The sequence below is a fragment of the Homalodisca vitripennis genome, chromosome 6 (genome assembly GCF_021130785.1).
Source record: "Homalodisca vitripennis isolate AUS2020 chromosome 6, UT_GWSS_2.1, whole genome shotgun sequence".
Taxonomy (NCBI): Eukaryota; Metazoa; Arthropoda; class Insecta; order Hemiptera; family Cicadellidae; genus Homalodisca; species Homalodisca vitripennis.
In genome coordinates, this window is record NC_060212.1 from 123,302,274 (window position 1) to 123,319,496 (window position 17,223).

Consider the following 17,223-nt stretch of genomic DNA (forward strand, 5'->3'; position numbering starts at 1 on the left):
TTTACCCTTGGTAACATTAATCCCCCCTGGAATTTCCTTGCATGACCAGATAACCTCCTGATTAAATTAAACCTCCTGATTTCGTAACCCCCGGTAACATTAATCCCCCCCTGGAATTTTGTTGTATGACCAGATAACCTCCTGAGTAAATTAAACCCCCTGATTTCTTAACCCCCGGTACCATTAACCCCCTCCCTGGAATTTTCTTGTATGACCAGATAATCTCCTAAGTAAATTAAACCACCTGATGTCTTAACCCCCGGTAACATTAACTCCCTCCCTGGAATTTTCTTGTAGGACCGGATAAACTACTGAGTAAATAAAACCCCATGATGTCTTAGTCCCTGGCAACATTAAACCCCCTGAGAATTTCCTGGCATGACTATATAAACTCCTGAGCAAATTAAACCCCCTAAACAACTTAAAAATACTGACTTAAGATCGGTTTTTATTATATTTATACTAACAAAATCACGATAGCTGACCAGTGCTGACTTTTCTTCCATGCTCTTACCGGCTGAACCAGAGGTCGTAGCTCAAATCAGAGGACAATATCCTCCTTCAAAATTAAATTTACAAGAAAAAAGGTAACTGCAACGGTTAAGCCACAAAACGCACTCTAACTCAAAAGTTTGGTCAAAAACTAAACACTCCAATTTCCATTTTCTGGCAAACCTAATCTCGGATTTCTAGTTATCACCAAATTCTTTCGTCTCATAAATTTGTTAACACACCACTTAATTTTTCGACGAAATCCATTGGTTATTTTTTATATATCATACATCATTTGGCTGAACGTCAGCGAAGCATTACAAACCACGAGAACGGATACAGTAGGGAAGACGAAACTTGAAAACCCCAAGTCCGAACTTAACCAATAACCAAACCCCTCTTGATAGCGGCGAAACCATTCGTCGTAGCCCAAAACATATTATTACAAATTATTTAGGGTATAACGTCATATACAAAAAAAGTCAAGTAATATTTTGCTGTACTTCCTTTGATTAGGCCGTAAAACGCGATTATGTCCAAAATTCTTTTAATTTTTACGTGAAAAGTCTGGTTTTGGGCCCGATAGCGTTCAAACCGTTGGACTTAGATAAAAAAATTCCCTATCGTAATCTGATATCCCCCGATAACACTAACCCCCCTCCCGGGAATTACTTCTGAGTAAATTAAACCCCCTGATCAACTTAAAAATCTGATAAAGACCAAAAATGTGTGCAATTCATTCCGGTTCCAGATTGAGTTTGTATTACTATGTTAACGAATGACTAGTATACGTATTCTAGCCCACATCGCGAATTGGCTGAGCGTTAGCGAAGCGTCGAAAGTAGATAGGGACAGAGTGGATTTTAATTGTGTTCACAGAAATAATACCTTCTAAAAGAAAACCACGAGTGTCATTAACCCCCGGTAACATTAACCCCCCCCCCAAGAATTTTTTGGTATGACCTGATAATCTCCTGAATAAATTGAAACCCCTAACCCTCCCCAGGGAATTTCTTGGCATGACTAGATGAACTCCTGAGCAAATTTAACCTCCTATAAAATTTAAAAATACTGACTTAACCTCGGGTTTTTATTATATTTACACTAAACAATTTACAATAGCTGTCCAGTACTGACTTTCCTTCAATGATATGTTCTGGCTAAACGAGAAATCGTAACTGAAATCCAAGGATAGAAAGAAAATCAACCAATTCTACTTCTAATTCTTGGATTTAACCGCTTATCCCCGAACCGCAAGCGTACATCATGGGGGCCTGGGGCGAGTAAAGAATATATATACTGGGTGCTTCAAAAAAATGTATACACACTTTGAACTATCGTAGTTTTCCTGCTCTACAAGGCTAATGTTATATTTCTTCGCCAGGTGGCAGCATAATCGTCCCTTTATGTTATATTGTTAGTTGGAATTTGTAATATCAACATGGCGGACGTACGTTTGAGTTTTGAAGAACGTAAGCAGGTTATTAAGTGGTACTGGAAGTTTGAGAATGTAAATGAAGTTTAAAGACAGTGGAGAAGGGAATATGATACAGAACCACCTTCAAGATTAACAATTACACGCATACGAGACAAATTCGAAGTTAATGGAACAGTGTGTGATGTGCATAAAGGTCATTCAGGTCGACCTCGAACAGCTACAAGTGATGAGTCTTCAACAGCAGTCTTGGAACTGTTTCAACGCTCTCCTAACAAATCTAGCAAGTGGTAGCAGCGTGCTACGCATTCTGAAGAGAGGCAAGTATCGTGTTTACATTCCAAGGCTGGTGTAACAGCTAAGTGACGACGATCCAGATCAAAGGTTGCATTTTGTGAATGGATTCAGGAGATGGTGATACGTGAACCGGTATTTATGGGTAGCATCATTTGGTCGGATGAAGCCCAATTCAAACTTAATGGAACTGTCAATAGGCACAATTGTGTTTACTGGGCTGAAAACAATCCTCACATTATAATTGAAACAGCTGTAACTTTGCCTGGTGTGAATGTGTGGTGCGGTTTGTTTCAAGGGGACTCATTGGACCTTTTCGATTTGAAGGTACTGTAACTGGTATTAATTACCTAAAAATGCTTGCTGATTCCATATTTCCTGCCATTCGTGCATTATACGGTAATTATAATTTTTATTTTCAACAAAATGGTGCCCCGCCGCACTATCACAGGGATGTACGAGCTTACCTGGATCAAAATTTGCAGGATAGGACGCAGGGGGCCAATCGAGTTTCCAGCACGCTCTCCAGACCTTACACCACTGGATTTCTTCTTATGGGGCACAGTAAAAGATGAGGTGTACAAACGTAAACTACGTAATCTAGACATTCTTTGGAATGAGATTCAAGCTGTGTGTAGAGAAATCTCATTGGACGTTTTGATACGATGTACAGAATCAGTGGTGACTCGTACTCGGAATTGTGTTGATGCTGCAGGTCACCAATTTGAACAGTATTAACATTTGTTATTTACGTTTCATTTAAATTGGACTTTAAGCTTTCTAATTTACTGAAATTTTACTTTGTAGAACGGTAAATAAATTTTTCTATGGAAGTTCAAAGTGTGTATACATTTTTTTGAAGCACCCAGTATATATATATATATTTGGAAAACTAAATAAGTGATTTTTATTTGTTGCAAATCACTATGACTACAAACTAAATACACTGTTAACAGATTTCAGTCAATATCGCAATTAGTAGATGATGGCAAGGCACAAAACCTTGTAATTAACATAATTTATCTATCCACTTACTGTTTTATCCGATATTTTGGAATGTAAATCATCCAGATTATAAAATAATTGTAGACTGAATCATTGTTTGGTTTTGTTGTAATATACATAAATACTACTACAAGGAAACTGAACTGGTAACATATTTCCAGTCGAAATCGCAATCGGATATGGACAAACGTTTGTAATGTGCAAAAAGGGATAAAATTAATCTGTTCTCTATATGAATACCAAAAGAACAATTAGACAAATGTAATTTTCACACGTATAAGCCAGAAACATGGAAAAAATATTTAATTTGTTGTAGTAAGTAGGATTAATATATAAATATTAATGAGATTTGCAGTAATAAAACTGCTAATAATGTAATATGATACTGTAAAAGCGTATTGTAAGGAAATGGTTTGTAGGACACCTGTAAGATGGTTGACAACTTCCTGGACAACTACGTACCGGACGAAGACGACTCACTGCCCCCCGTTACCACTCTTGAAGTACGAGAACACCTTCGTCGCCTCCGCCCGAAGAAAGCTCCTGGCCCGGAGTCCTTGGGAACTCCAGAAACTGCCGGCTTGGGTGGTTGTCACGATCACCTGCATCCTGAATTCTTGTCTTCGACTTGCCCACTTTCCGACCACCTGGAAGGATGATTTCTTCACCTCTATCAGGACCGAACAATTCGGATTTCGAAGTGGACACTCCACTACGCTTCAACTCCGCAGAGTGCTCAAACTACTCTCCATCATGGCGGAGAACAGGCACCACTCCATGATACTCCAAGGCAAGGCCTTTGACAGAGTGTGGCACGAGGGGCTACTCTACAAGCTCACCGACTCCCCGCTGCCTGGCTGAATGTTCAGGCTGATCAGCAGCTACCTCCAGCATCGGACCTTCTCCGTCAGCGTTGCCAGTTCCAGATCCACTTCATGACCAGTCTCCTCTGGTGTGCCACAGGGATCAGTGCTCGGCCCAATCCTGTACCTGTGGTACACCAACTACCTCCCTGTACTCCGAGAGTCCAACTGTCTCTCTACGCTGACAACGCTCTCCTCACGGCCACCTCCACAAACCTGAGGATGGCTGTTGTCTCCATTTAGCGGCAGCTGGATCTACTGTAACCCTGGCTACAGAAGCGGAGGATACAAGCCAACGCTGACAAGTGTGAGGTCATCAACTTTACGAGAAGTCCGAGGCAAGCGGACGACATACATCTGTCTCTCAATGGAGGACGAATGTCAAGTACCTGGGGGCACTCCTGGATAGAAGACTTACACTGACTCCCCACGTGACAAGGGTATGCAGCCAAGCGAGGAAGGGCTTTGTCAGCATCCGCCCTCTGCTCAACTACAAGAAGCTCCCGATCAAGACTAAGGTCCTGCTCTACACGGCTGTCAGAGCATCATCCAACGTCCCTACCATCAGGAGCTTCGTGGATGGTGTAACATCGACGTTCGAAAAGGCTGCAGAGTCCTCGCTCTATGAGTATATCCGACTACTACGGGGCCAGGAGGTCCCACGACTACGTCCTCCAATGGATGATTGAACTCAATACACTGACTATACTACTACACTACTGAACTGACAGGTAGCGCCAGCTACTGGGGCTTTGACCCTTACCGACATAAGGCAAGTGCCTAACGCCAGACGCCTTAACAGAAGTGGGGAGACAATGTTCTACCCACAATCACACTTTTCCTCCTTTCCTCTCCAATTTAGCTCAGTGCCGTTACACCCGCCGTACTGCTCAGACGTGCCGCGCTGTCGCACTGCTCAGTTGGTGCTTTGTTTGTGGTTTACTCAGAGTGTTGTTCTAAATTGTGCCTAGTTCCTAGTGACACCTTGTGTTAGTGTGGCGCTGTGCTGTTATTGGATTAACCTTTTATCGCTGCCCTGCTATTTGTGAGATCTAGCATTAGTACATATACAAACTAACACTTTCTTTCCCAATCGTTATATTATTTGTTTTAGACTTTTGTTGTGACCTTAACTATGCCCTGATCAAAGGAGTAGTTTAGTGTTTGTCCCACATGGAACTCTGTTGGAACTAAATCCTATTTGCATACTTATAACCAACTACCAAATAGTGTTACTCTAAAACTTGTTTTATACATATTTTAATCCAGAGAAACAGTTTGCTTGGATCCGAGACATTGGTCGAAAGACAATTAATTATGGCCTAAATAAAATAACTTAATGCAGCAAGAAACATTATTATCATCGTTATTGTAGTGTATTAACATCAGACTTGTCTGACGGTGGAGCGCCACGTGTTTATTTACTGTTCTTATTAATCACCATATTTTATTATTGTAATCCTGTTATTATTCCACATACGAATTGTTAACAATGATAGTTAAGCTTTGTTTACATAACCATAGTATCAATTGTTACTGTGTAAAATATTCTTAGTCGCAACGTGGTCCGGAGCCAGCGGAAGCTAACGGTACTTGTAGCGGGGCTCCCACCCGCCCACCCATCAATACTCAGCGCCTACTCGCACGGCTGCCCTGCCTGGTGGAACTTACTAGCCGACCAGGCTGCACTATATGTGTAGCTAACTGTGGTACTTCAAGATGGAAGTGGAACCCCACCCTAGTGGTGACGCGCCGGTCACCTCCGATCCGCACAACGATGGTGACGAGCTATGGCAACCCTACACACTAGAAAGAGAGGGAGACGCACCTGAAACGCCTCAAGTTCGTCCAACGCCTGTAGACACATAACACACGAACCTGCTGTCGGCGAGCGCCGAACACAAAGGATATCTCCCCTAGTCGTCCAAGGCGTAACCACATGGACGCCGCTATTTCGCCGACTAAGAGACGCCGGCTGATAGTTTGAAGCTAAGTATGTGGGCACCCGCCTTCATATCCTATGCTCGAGCGAACTGTGCTTCAGGACCGCTCAGAGGGAACTGCTAGACTCCAAACTGTCCTTCCACACCTTCAGCTTAAAAGAGGAGCAGGAACTGAAGACAGTTGTCAGGGGGCTGCCTGCCTGGACCGCCACTGAAGACATTGAGAATGAGCTCCGAGATCTAGGTTGCACTCCCACTCATGTCGCACCACTCCAGCGCCGCATTCAGGCTGGTGGCCACCAAACAAATAATTTTTATATTCGCTTTAGGATAACTGGCAGCTGGACACGTATCTGGCAGCTGACTCAACTGCTGGGCGTCAGAGTTACAGTCAGTCAATTCGCGCCAAGACAAGGACTGCCGCAGTGCTTCAACTGCCAACAGTTCAACCACAAGCTCCAGGAACTGCCACCTATTAGCACGCTGCGTCAGGTGTGGAGGAGGCCATGAGGTCAAATCCTGCACGCTACCAAAAGAACAGCGCTGCAAATGCGCAAACTGCGGAGGCGACCACCCTGCTAGCTACAGGGGCTGCGCGGCGCACAAGCGCGCTCTGGGCACCGCAACGCCAGCAGAGAGGTCCAACTTCACGCCCGACCCCAGAAAAAACCCAGACCCGTCCTGCAAACTACGTCTCAGGCCGCAGGTACACGGACGTGCTAGCTAGTCCGCTGCTCCGCCCTGACACGCCGGCACCTCAAAACCGCGAAACTACAGCACCTGAATCTCAGGTAGAGCCCTCAAACCCCGCCGCCAAGAGTGTTATTGGCACCAACCCCCCCAAATTTTTCTGCACCTGCAGCACTTCTGGCTCTGGCCCAAGCTCCCAATCCACAGAGGAGGAGGAATAGAGGTCGGTCCGGCCGACGTAAACCGTCAACCAACCAGGAAAACCCTGAAGAAGAGAAGCCTGACGAAGCAGAAGAGCGGAAATGGAAAGCCAGCCTGCACCTGCAGGTACACACAATACCGCAGACCAACCCACCCAACGGAGTAGCACTGCTGATGAGCCACCCTAACAGCCAGGATACTTATCTCACGCGGCTGTTTTCAAGTGGAACTCGTCATTAGTGACAATCGTGACTGATACTAGCAAATCACCGAATGAGCTGCTTGCGGCCATTCTCGTCTCCTTCTAGGAACTCCTAATCTATGGATAGACATCTAAGACTGGTTGTTTGGAACGCGAATGGAGTGATGCCCGTAATAACGAACTCTACTTGTTTGCTACCGACCACGACGTGGGCGTGCTGCTACTGACTGAAACGCACCTTCCGCTCGGCTCTACGTTCAACGAACACGCATCGTGGCACAGCAGAAGGCCGAACACTAAGGGACGACGCCTTCGATCCTATGTGGATCAGCGGGGAGATACGCTGGTAGCAGCACCTGTGGACCTACCTAGATGACTTTATCCGACCAGAACAGTTCGGATTTAGGAGGGATTACTCGACGACACAACAACTATTTCGTGTTGTGAACATGCTAGTTGACAATATGAATTGCACAAATTAAAATAATTGTAGACTGAATCATTGTTTTGTTTTGTTGTAATATACATAAATAGTACTACAAGGAAACTGAACTGGTAACATAGTTCCGCAATCGGATATGGACAAACGTTTGTAATGCGCAAAAAGGGATAAAATCAATCTGTTCTTTATGTGAATACCAAAAGAATAATTAGATAATTGTAATTTTCACCAGAAACATGGGAAATATATTGAATTTGTTGTAATAAGTAGGATTAATATATAAATATTAATGAGATTTGCAGTAATAAAACTACTAATAATGTGATATGATACTGTAAAACCGTATTGTAAAGAAATGGATTGTAGTATACAAATGTACACGTTATTGGTTATCTAGTCACAGATAGTCTGTATTACAACAATGTTAGATAAGAATACGTATAGGTTTTCGTGTTTCATGTTGAAAACGAAATGACAATTTATTTAAGACAACATTGTATGATACATTACATCATAAACAGAATTGTATGAAAAAAGTAAATAGCAAACAGGTAACTAGTTACTTCCGTTGTACTTGTTTATTAAATATAGTTAGTATTTACCATTTCTATTACAAGATACATGTCGGAAATTGGCGACAAGAGTGAGAAATTGAATTATTAAAAGATTCGTAAACTGTGAAAACGAGAGATATTTTGATGGCCTTTAAAAAGGCTGTTTGAGGAGCCGGGCGGTTTGGGTCGCTTTGGCGGGCGACTTAGGCCTTCTTCTCGGTCTTCTTGGGCAGGAGCACGGCCTGGATGTTGGGCAGTACCAAGCTGTGCAAACATACATCATTACTGATCTGACTATAGCAAGATAGATGGTGACTTTTACACCCATTGGTAGGGGTGATCGTCGGTTTATTAACACAATTTTTGATGAATTTACAGACCAAAATTTTGCTGTACGCGAAGTTTTTAAATTAAGAACAAGACGAGGAGAGACTAGACTTTGGGTAGTGTCTCTACTTCCGGACTCAGCTAGTGAATGTGAAACCAGACTAATTAGCGAAGTTTACAACATAGAAAAACTATTTTATGTTAGTGTACATATAAGACCATATAAAAAACCGGCCGGCCCAATTCAGTGCCACAACTGCCAACAGTTTGTCTATGGCTCCGGCAATTTTGGAAGGCCAGTTAAGTGTGTTAGGTGTAGTGGGCCTAACCAGGCCAGAGAGTATGGGAAGCCCCAGGGACCGAGAAAGAGAGCAGGAGGAGGCGACGTCTACCGAGGAATCCCGCGAACAGGACGACCGGGTCGAGGACATGGGCAGAAGCCGTCAAAACCCCGGCATCTCCCCAGAAGACCGCCCAGCAACCGAGGAATGCGGCAGAGCCGCGCAAGTCAGCGCAGACCACCCGCCCAGCGGACGACCACGCCCCGCCAGCAGCAAGGCCACAGCGGCCCCGGACTACAAGCGAAGAGCATCAAATCGGATAATTTCAAGGCCACCAAACCCTTGACCAGGATGAAATATCCGCACTGCTTCTAGTAATCCTCGAGCAAATAACCACTGTAACTCGGACTCTTCGTGAAGCAACTCCTGCAGGACCACAGCGCAAAAATCTGGAAGGACTATCTTGGGTTTATAAGCCCGGCGGATGGGTCTGCATGGCGGCTGGCCAAAGCCCTGAAAACGGAGAAAAGTTTCGAGCGGCCCATCTTAGGAAGGCATGGGCTAGCCTACTCCACCCAAAATAAGGCCGAAGCTTGCTGACTGGAGTAGCAGTTCTCCCCCCACCCAAACATCAGAGACACTGAGCAAACCGATATGGTCGACGCCTACCTGGAAGCGGAAGCCCGAGAAGAAGAGGAGGACAGCGAAGAAGAGGAAGTCGGGAATACCCCCGAAAGCTGATATGGAGCAGCGACCAAGTGCCAGGGGAATGTGCGCTGGTCAGAGGCCCTAAAAGGCCATTCTACAGGCCACCCAGCCGCACCGGGATCTTCTGGTCCGGCTGCCAAGCCCACGGTACTGGCCTCGACTGCGGCCTCTGCCGGGTCTCTCTCTCCCTCTTCCGCAAGCTTTCGGAAGCGACAGGCGGCAACAGATCGAAGAGCCGACGGACGGACGCAGAGGAAGACCGGACCATGGAAGTGGAGCGAGGCCCTCGCATCCCGCTGATCATCCTGAACGTGCCGAAGGGATGGTCGAGCCACGCTGTTACACTCAAGCAGTTCGTGGGCGGCGACCTCGAGGCCGTGTGCACGGCCAGAATTCTTAGACTGAAAACTACCACCGTAGCCCACTTCAGATCAATCCAGCGCTAAGTTCAAAAGCAGAAGATCTGCTTCCACACGTTCGAAATGACGACGGAGCGGCTTCTGAAGGTCGTGATCAAGGGGTGCCTTCAAACCTTACTCCTGAGGAGCTTAAGACAGAACTCCGTCCTGACAGCTACGGCACAGTGGAAGCAAAGTTGCTCAAAACAAGAAAGGGCCAGCCGACTAGCGGGCTGGTCACACTGCATGAGGCGACGACGTCAGACCTCTTGAGGACATTTATGGCCTGACGAACATATTGTTCTGTAGGCTGGTGGTCCGCAAGTACACCAGGTCTGGCGGACCAATTCAATGCCACCGTTGCAAGTGATTTGGCCGCTGCCACCGACGTGCGCTGTGTCCGCTGCAGAGAGGGTCACACCGTTAGCCTCTGCCCCAAGGAATCTTTCACCCGGCAAAGTGCTGTAACTGCGGTGAGGCCCACGTTGCTAACTACAGGGGTTGCGCCGCCTTAAAGTCTGAGCGGCAGCTATCATACGCAGCGGCAACCAAAAGCTCTCCGAGAATTGCTCCCAGGGCCGAGCTGCCGAAACATCGCCCTACTCCTGTCACGGCAAAGACACCGGAAAGTATACATCCCATGGCCCCAAGAGATTCCTCAGAGACCGGCTGTGAGTCCCCCACGAAACCCTCTGAACCGCGGAGCACGTCTTGCGAGGACCCAGGATCAGCAACCTCGACGAGCTCCCACCCGCCAGCAACCAGAGAGGTCCAGGGAAGAGACTGCCCCCACCACCTCTAGATCCCCCGCTCCTCGCCCCACGTCACGAAAACGACATCCCAACGACCAAACATCCTGCTGCCCTCCTGCCTCAAGACCTCAATGCAGGAATATCGGATATCCTCTCCCAGCTGACTAGCGTGGTGGCGATGATGTCGCGACTCATGGACATGTTATCCGCCACCATGAATGGATAAACTGAGAGTTATCAGCTGGAACTCCGACGGGGTAGCAGACAAGAGGCTGTAACTCAGTCACCTACTACAAGACATATATGTGGATGTCGCCCTTTTCCAGGAGACCCACTTAATGACGACAGATAACTTCAGCATCCCCAACTACCAGGTGTTCCGCACTGACCGGCAACTGCGGAACATCCGACGTAGCGGAGCCTCGGCGATCTTAGTGCATCGACAGGTGACTCGCCGTCTACTGGCAGCAGTCCTTGCATCTGTATACAACCCGCCTCAGAGGACCATTCCGCCACGTTGCCTCGATGCCCTGCTGCAACCTGGCTCCCTGCACTTGTTGCCGGGGACCTCAACGCCCAGCACCTGGACTGGGGATGCCGAGATCCAAATCCACCATCAGAGATCTCCACCGTCTCCTGGAATACCGTGGCACAAGTACTGAGTCCCGAAGAACCGACCCACTACCACCACAACGGACGTCATCTTCCAGACATACTGGACATCGGTCTAGCTGGCTTACTTGCCGGCCACATCGGGGTGTTCGCGGTGTCTGACCTTTTATCGGACCACGTGCCAGTTGTCTTTGACCTGCCAGACGACGGAGTTCCAGCTTATCCAGCGGCTCGCTCCACCAGAGTCAACTGGCACAAATACGTGAATTTCCTCGCTTACAGGCATCGACCGCCACCAACTCCTGCCGAGTCACCGGACCAGCTAGATCGATAAGTACTCGACCTGACAACCACCCTTCAGGAAGCTGTGACAGCCTCGTCATCCCCTCTCTCAAGGACCGACATCACACCACCTCTACCTGAGGACTTGGAAAAGGCAAGGACCCTCTCTTCCCGGAGAATCACAGGCCAATCTCTCTCCTGCCTGTGCTCTCCAAGATCCTGGAGAAGATCGTCCTAGCTATGTTCCCTGAGGAGTTCTTCGCGTCTATCAGGACTGAACAGTTCGGCTTCCGCTCCGGACACTCCACCACCCTACAGCTCCTTTAGAGTACTAAATACCATCACCTGAGCTGTGGAGAGGAAGCATCACTCCATTTCGGTCTTGATAAACATGAGCAAAGCCTTCGAAAAGATGTGGCATGAAGGACTGCTCTTCAAACTCACAGAGTCCCCGTTGCCTGGCAGGATCTTTAAGCTGCTCCGCAGCTACCTCCACCTCCTGAGCTTCAGCGTCAGCATTACCCGATCCACCTCCACGACCCGCCCAGTGACATCTGGTGTGCCAAAGGGATCGGTCCTTGGCCCGGTCCTGTACCTGTGGTACACCAACGACTTTCCGGTCGCTCCGAAAGTGCAGCTGTCCCTGTACGCGGACGATGCGCTCCTCACGGCCACGTCTGCCAACCTGAGGATGGCTGGATTCTACATCCAGCGGCAGCTGAATCTACTGGAGCCCTGGTTGACCAAGTGAAGGATTAAGGTCAACTTTGACATTGTGAAGCGATAAAATTCACTAGGACAAGGAGGCAAGCCGACGGACGACACCTGTCACTCAACGGGGACAACATCCCTTGGAAGACGACAGTAAAGTACCTGGGGGTACTCCTGGACACCTGACTGACCTTCACACCCCACGTCAAGAGGATCTGCGGCTTAGAAGACCGCACGGAGACAGTTGCTCGCTGTCCAGAGCCTGTCCAGAGCCTCGCTGACAGAAGAAGAGGAAAGACAAATCTCTCCAAGAAAGCTATTGAAAATCAATTAATGCAACGTTGGGAAGATGAGTGGAGAAACTCGGACAAGGGGCGACAGACCTATGAGATCTTTCAAGACTTAAGGAGAAGGCAAAGAATGAAACATATTGAAGTGGACCACTTTATAGTACAATACCTAACAGGACACGGAGCCTTCAAGACGTATCTGCACGAACATGGAAAAACAGATGAGGACACCTGTGCGTGTGGAGAGGTAGATACACCCACTCACTCCCTGTTGGAATGCTTGGAACACGAGCAATTTAGAACAAATCTAATGCAAGCGATCGAAGAGGAGGAATTGAAATGGCCCACCAATTTGAAAACGTTGGTTGAAAGTCCAAAGACATATCTTGAATTAAGAATCCTTGCTAAGAAGGTAATTCTCGAAAGGAATCTGTAACAAGAAATAAGAATAACAAACAAGAACAGGAAATAAGAATTACAAACAAGAGCAAGAAACAAGACTACAAGAGAACAAGAACAAGAAAAAAAACAAGAACTGGAACATATTGGTAAGGACATAGCACAGGAACCATTTTATTTTATTAAGAGACACTCCAAGTATAAGAAACCGCAGAAAAAAAAACAAAAAAAATCAATGACAAGAAAAGCACAGCACAAGAAAAAAGAAACAAGAACAATAATTATACTGGTACAATGGAATAAGCCGACAACATTGGAACAGTTTTATTAAAATGAGATGCTATCTTCGAACAAGTAACCAGATCAAGAGCAGGAGTAAGGCCAAGAACAAGAAATTATGAACAAGAACAAGAAAAGCCCCACCTCCACGAAGGTTAGGGACGGGCAACGAAGACCTGGCTACCCACTGTCTCAGAGGGCAATAAGAATCCAGGGAACGGCCAAGTGGGCACAAAATAACAAAATAATAAGAAAACAAGAAAAGAACAAGATAGTATGATTAAAGCTGTAAGAAATTTTATATATAGACTTGACCAAACACTAAAAAAAAGACAAATCCGATAAGGACATAATATTGAGCAGAACTAAGTGAGAGAGAGACTGTATAATTGATCGAGAAAAGCAAATGAAAAAAGACCGAGATAATAAGAAAAAAAACAAATAATAAATCTACGAACGAAGACGGAGAAGAGAGAAGAAAAGACGAGATGATCAAGAAGACGAAGAAAGAAGATTAAGAAGAAAAACTAAATTGTAACAAGAAGAGATTGAAAAAGATTATTGTTAAGTACCATATGTTTAAATATTGAATTTTCCACTCTGGTATGCCGTAAGGCTGGTACAGGGTTTAAGTCTTGTGTTGGTCAAAAAAAAAAATGTCCAGAGCCTGTGTCTCCGACGGGCCACTGGGTCGCCCTGGTTCGTGAGGAACACCGTAGTCAGGGCTTCGTGGAAAGCCTTACATCGACCTTGAGGAAGCCGCAGAGTCCTCTCCGTGGGATAAAATCCGTGAACTTCGCGCCCAGGATGTCCCCCAACTGCGTCTTCCTATGGAAGTCTGACGACTGCAACGTCTACACTACGCCACTACACCACTGACAAGTAGCGAAAGCTACTAGGGCTTTGACCCTCAGAGTCGCAAGGCAAAAGCCTAAACGGCAGAGGCCTTGAAAGATATGAGGGATCCACCCCCCCCCCAAGTCACAGCGACATGGACTTGGACTTGGAATTTATCATCATTTCCACGTCGAGACGTCGAGCTGTAAACATAAAAAACCGACCTCTCCTGATCTGCGTTATGGATGAAGAGATAAATTGTCCAGATGACCCTGGTGGCGGAAAACATCTTCCCTTGTTCCTGAAGTCCCTGCTGGAGTCCTGCGGAGCATCGAAAGCGAGCGAGGATTCCGCCGCCCAAAACTGCCTTATTAAAGGCCACCTCAGGCCATGCAACGGAGCCGCTGCTGCTGCCTCCTAGTCACTCTCAGAGGCTTCTGGGCTACTTCCCGTGGTCTTGGAGACCAGGAGCAGCCCGCCAGCTTCCGCTGCCGATTTGATTTGATTTGATATTTATCAACATCGCCCAAAAAGGCCTTCTTAAAGGCCACATCAGCCGATCTTCGAAGTCCGGCTCTGCGACCCGCCCGACGGTTCCAGCTGCTTCTGGGAGCTTCCCTGGACTACAGGAGACTGTCCAGACCCCGCCAACAGCCGCTGTCCTGCCTGTCACGGTCAATAGCCTTTTTCAAGGCCACCCACCTGGGACAGGAGAACAGGGCCCAGGTGTAGTCCGAAATACCCTGGACACCAGCCATGGTGCGGTCAATAGCGGCCAGGGAGCCCTGAGCCGGCCGGACGCCTGCTCCCCAAACTCCATGCGGAAGAGGCACGTGACGTCCGACTCAGCCCTCCCCTCCAAGTGCCGAAAAACCACGTGCGCTGAGATGGAGGTCGAGAGGGAGCCTCGCATCCCGCCCGTCATCCTGGACATCCCCAAAGGATGGGCCAGCCATGCCGTCACCTTGCGGCAACTCCTGGGTGGCGATCTGGAGGCGGCGTGCACCGCCAGGACACTTCGTCTGAAGACGACATCGGTGGCCCACTTCCACTCGCTCCAGCGGTATCTCCACGGCGAGGGGATACGTTTCCACACCTTCTCGCTCGCCAGTGAGAAGTTGTTGAAAGTGGTGATAAAGGGCCTGCCTTCCATCTTATCGCCTGAAGAAATCATGGCGCAGCTCCAGGAGGAGGGCTTCAACACCGCTGACGCCAAAAAGCTGAAGTCCAGGAGGGACCAGCCAACCACCCTCTGGCAGATCTCCCTGAGAATCAGCGAGGGACGGAGGCCCGCCGCAGATATCTACAACATCCAGCGGCTCTTCTACTGCCGACCGGACGTGAGAAAGTTCACGAGGCCTGGTGGCCCTATACAGTGCCATCGGTGTCAGGAGTTCGCCACGGCTCCAGCCGTTGCTACCGGGAGCTCCGCTGCAGAGATGCCCACCCGTCCAGCCTCTGCCCAAATTAGGCGTCTACCCCAGCGAGGTGCTGCAACTGCGGTGAGGCTCACTCGGCCAACTACAAAGGTTGCGCCAAATACCGAGTGGCAGCATTCCTACGTAACTGCAGCCAAGGCGAAGAAGCCAACGCCTACCCTGGCTAAGACTCAGCCGCCAAAGGCAAGGGGAAACCCTCCCCTACCGCTTCCAGTCGCTGACAACGCCGACCCTGACATTTTTTTTTCATTGACCAACACAAGACTTAAACCCTGTACCAGCCTTACGGCATACCAGAGTGGAAAATTCAATATTTAAGCATATGGTACTTAACAATAATCTTTTTCAATCTCTTCTTGTTACAATTTAGTTTTTCTTCTTAATCTTCTTTCTTCGTCTTCTTGATCATCTCGTCTTTTCTTCTTTCTTCTCCGTCTTCGTTCGTAGATTTATTATTTTTTTTTTTTCTTATTATCTCGGTCTTTTTTCATTTGCTTTTCTCGATCAATTATACAGTCTCTCTCTCACTTAGTTCTACTCAATATTATGTCCTTATCGGGTTTTGTCTTTTTTTTGTGTTTGGTCAAGTCTATATATAAAATTTCTTACAGCTTTAATCATACTATCTTGTTCTTTTCTTGTTTTCTTATTATTTTGTTATTTTGTGCTCACTTGGCCGTTTCCTGGATTCTTATTGCCCTCTGAGACAGTGGGTAGCCAGGTCTTCGTTGCCCGTCCCTAACCTTCGTGGAGGTGGGGCTTTTCTTGTTCTTGTTCATAATTTCTTGTTCTTGGCCTCACTCCTGCTCCTGATCTGGTTACTTGTTCGAAGATAGCATCTCATTTTAATAAAACTGTTCCATTGTTGTCGGCTTATTCCATTGTACCAGTATAATTATTGTTCTTGTTTCTTTTTTCTTGTGCTGTGCTTTTCTTGTCATTGATTTTTTTTGTTCTTTTTCTGCGGTTTCTTATACTTGGAGTGTCTCTTAATAAAATAAAATGGTTCCTGTGCTGTGTCCTTACCAATATGTTCCAGTTCTTGTTTTTTTTCTTGTTCTTGTTCTCTTGTAGTCTTGTTTCTTGCTCTTGTTTGTAATTCTTATTTCCTGTTCTTGTTTGTTATTCTTATTTCTTGTTACAGATTCCTTTCGAGAATTACCTTCTTAGCAAGGATTCTTAATTCAAGATATGTCTTTGGATTTTCAACCAGCGTTTTCAGATTCGTGGGCCATTCCAATTCCTCCTCTTCGATCGCTTGCATAAGATTTGTTTTAAATTGCTCGTGTTCCAAGCATTCCAACAGGGAGTGAGTGGGTGTATCTACCTCTCCACACGCACAGGTGTCCTCATCTGTTTTTCCATGTTCGTGCAGATACGTCTTGAAGGCTCCGTGTCCTGTTAGGTATTGTACTATAAAGTGGTCCACTTCAATATGTTTCATTCTTTGCCTTCTCCTTAAGTCTTGAAAGATCTCATAGGTCTGTCGCCCCTTGTCCGAGTTTCTCCACTCATCTTCCCAACGTTGCATTAATTGATTTTCAATAGCTTTCTTGGAGAGATTTGTCTTTCCTCTTCTTCTGTCGGCTACAAGAGCCATTTCATCCAACTTGTAATCAATCGGCATTTCCCCTGTTGTGGCAGTGATCGCCATGAAGGAGGTTGTACAATACGCTCCGGTCATCCCAAGTAAAACCTGGCGTTGTGCGGCGCGCAGAGCTCTCTTTACATGTGTATGGCTGATTCTATGTCTCCAGACTTCAATAGCATATCCTATGATCGGTACA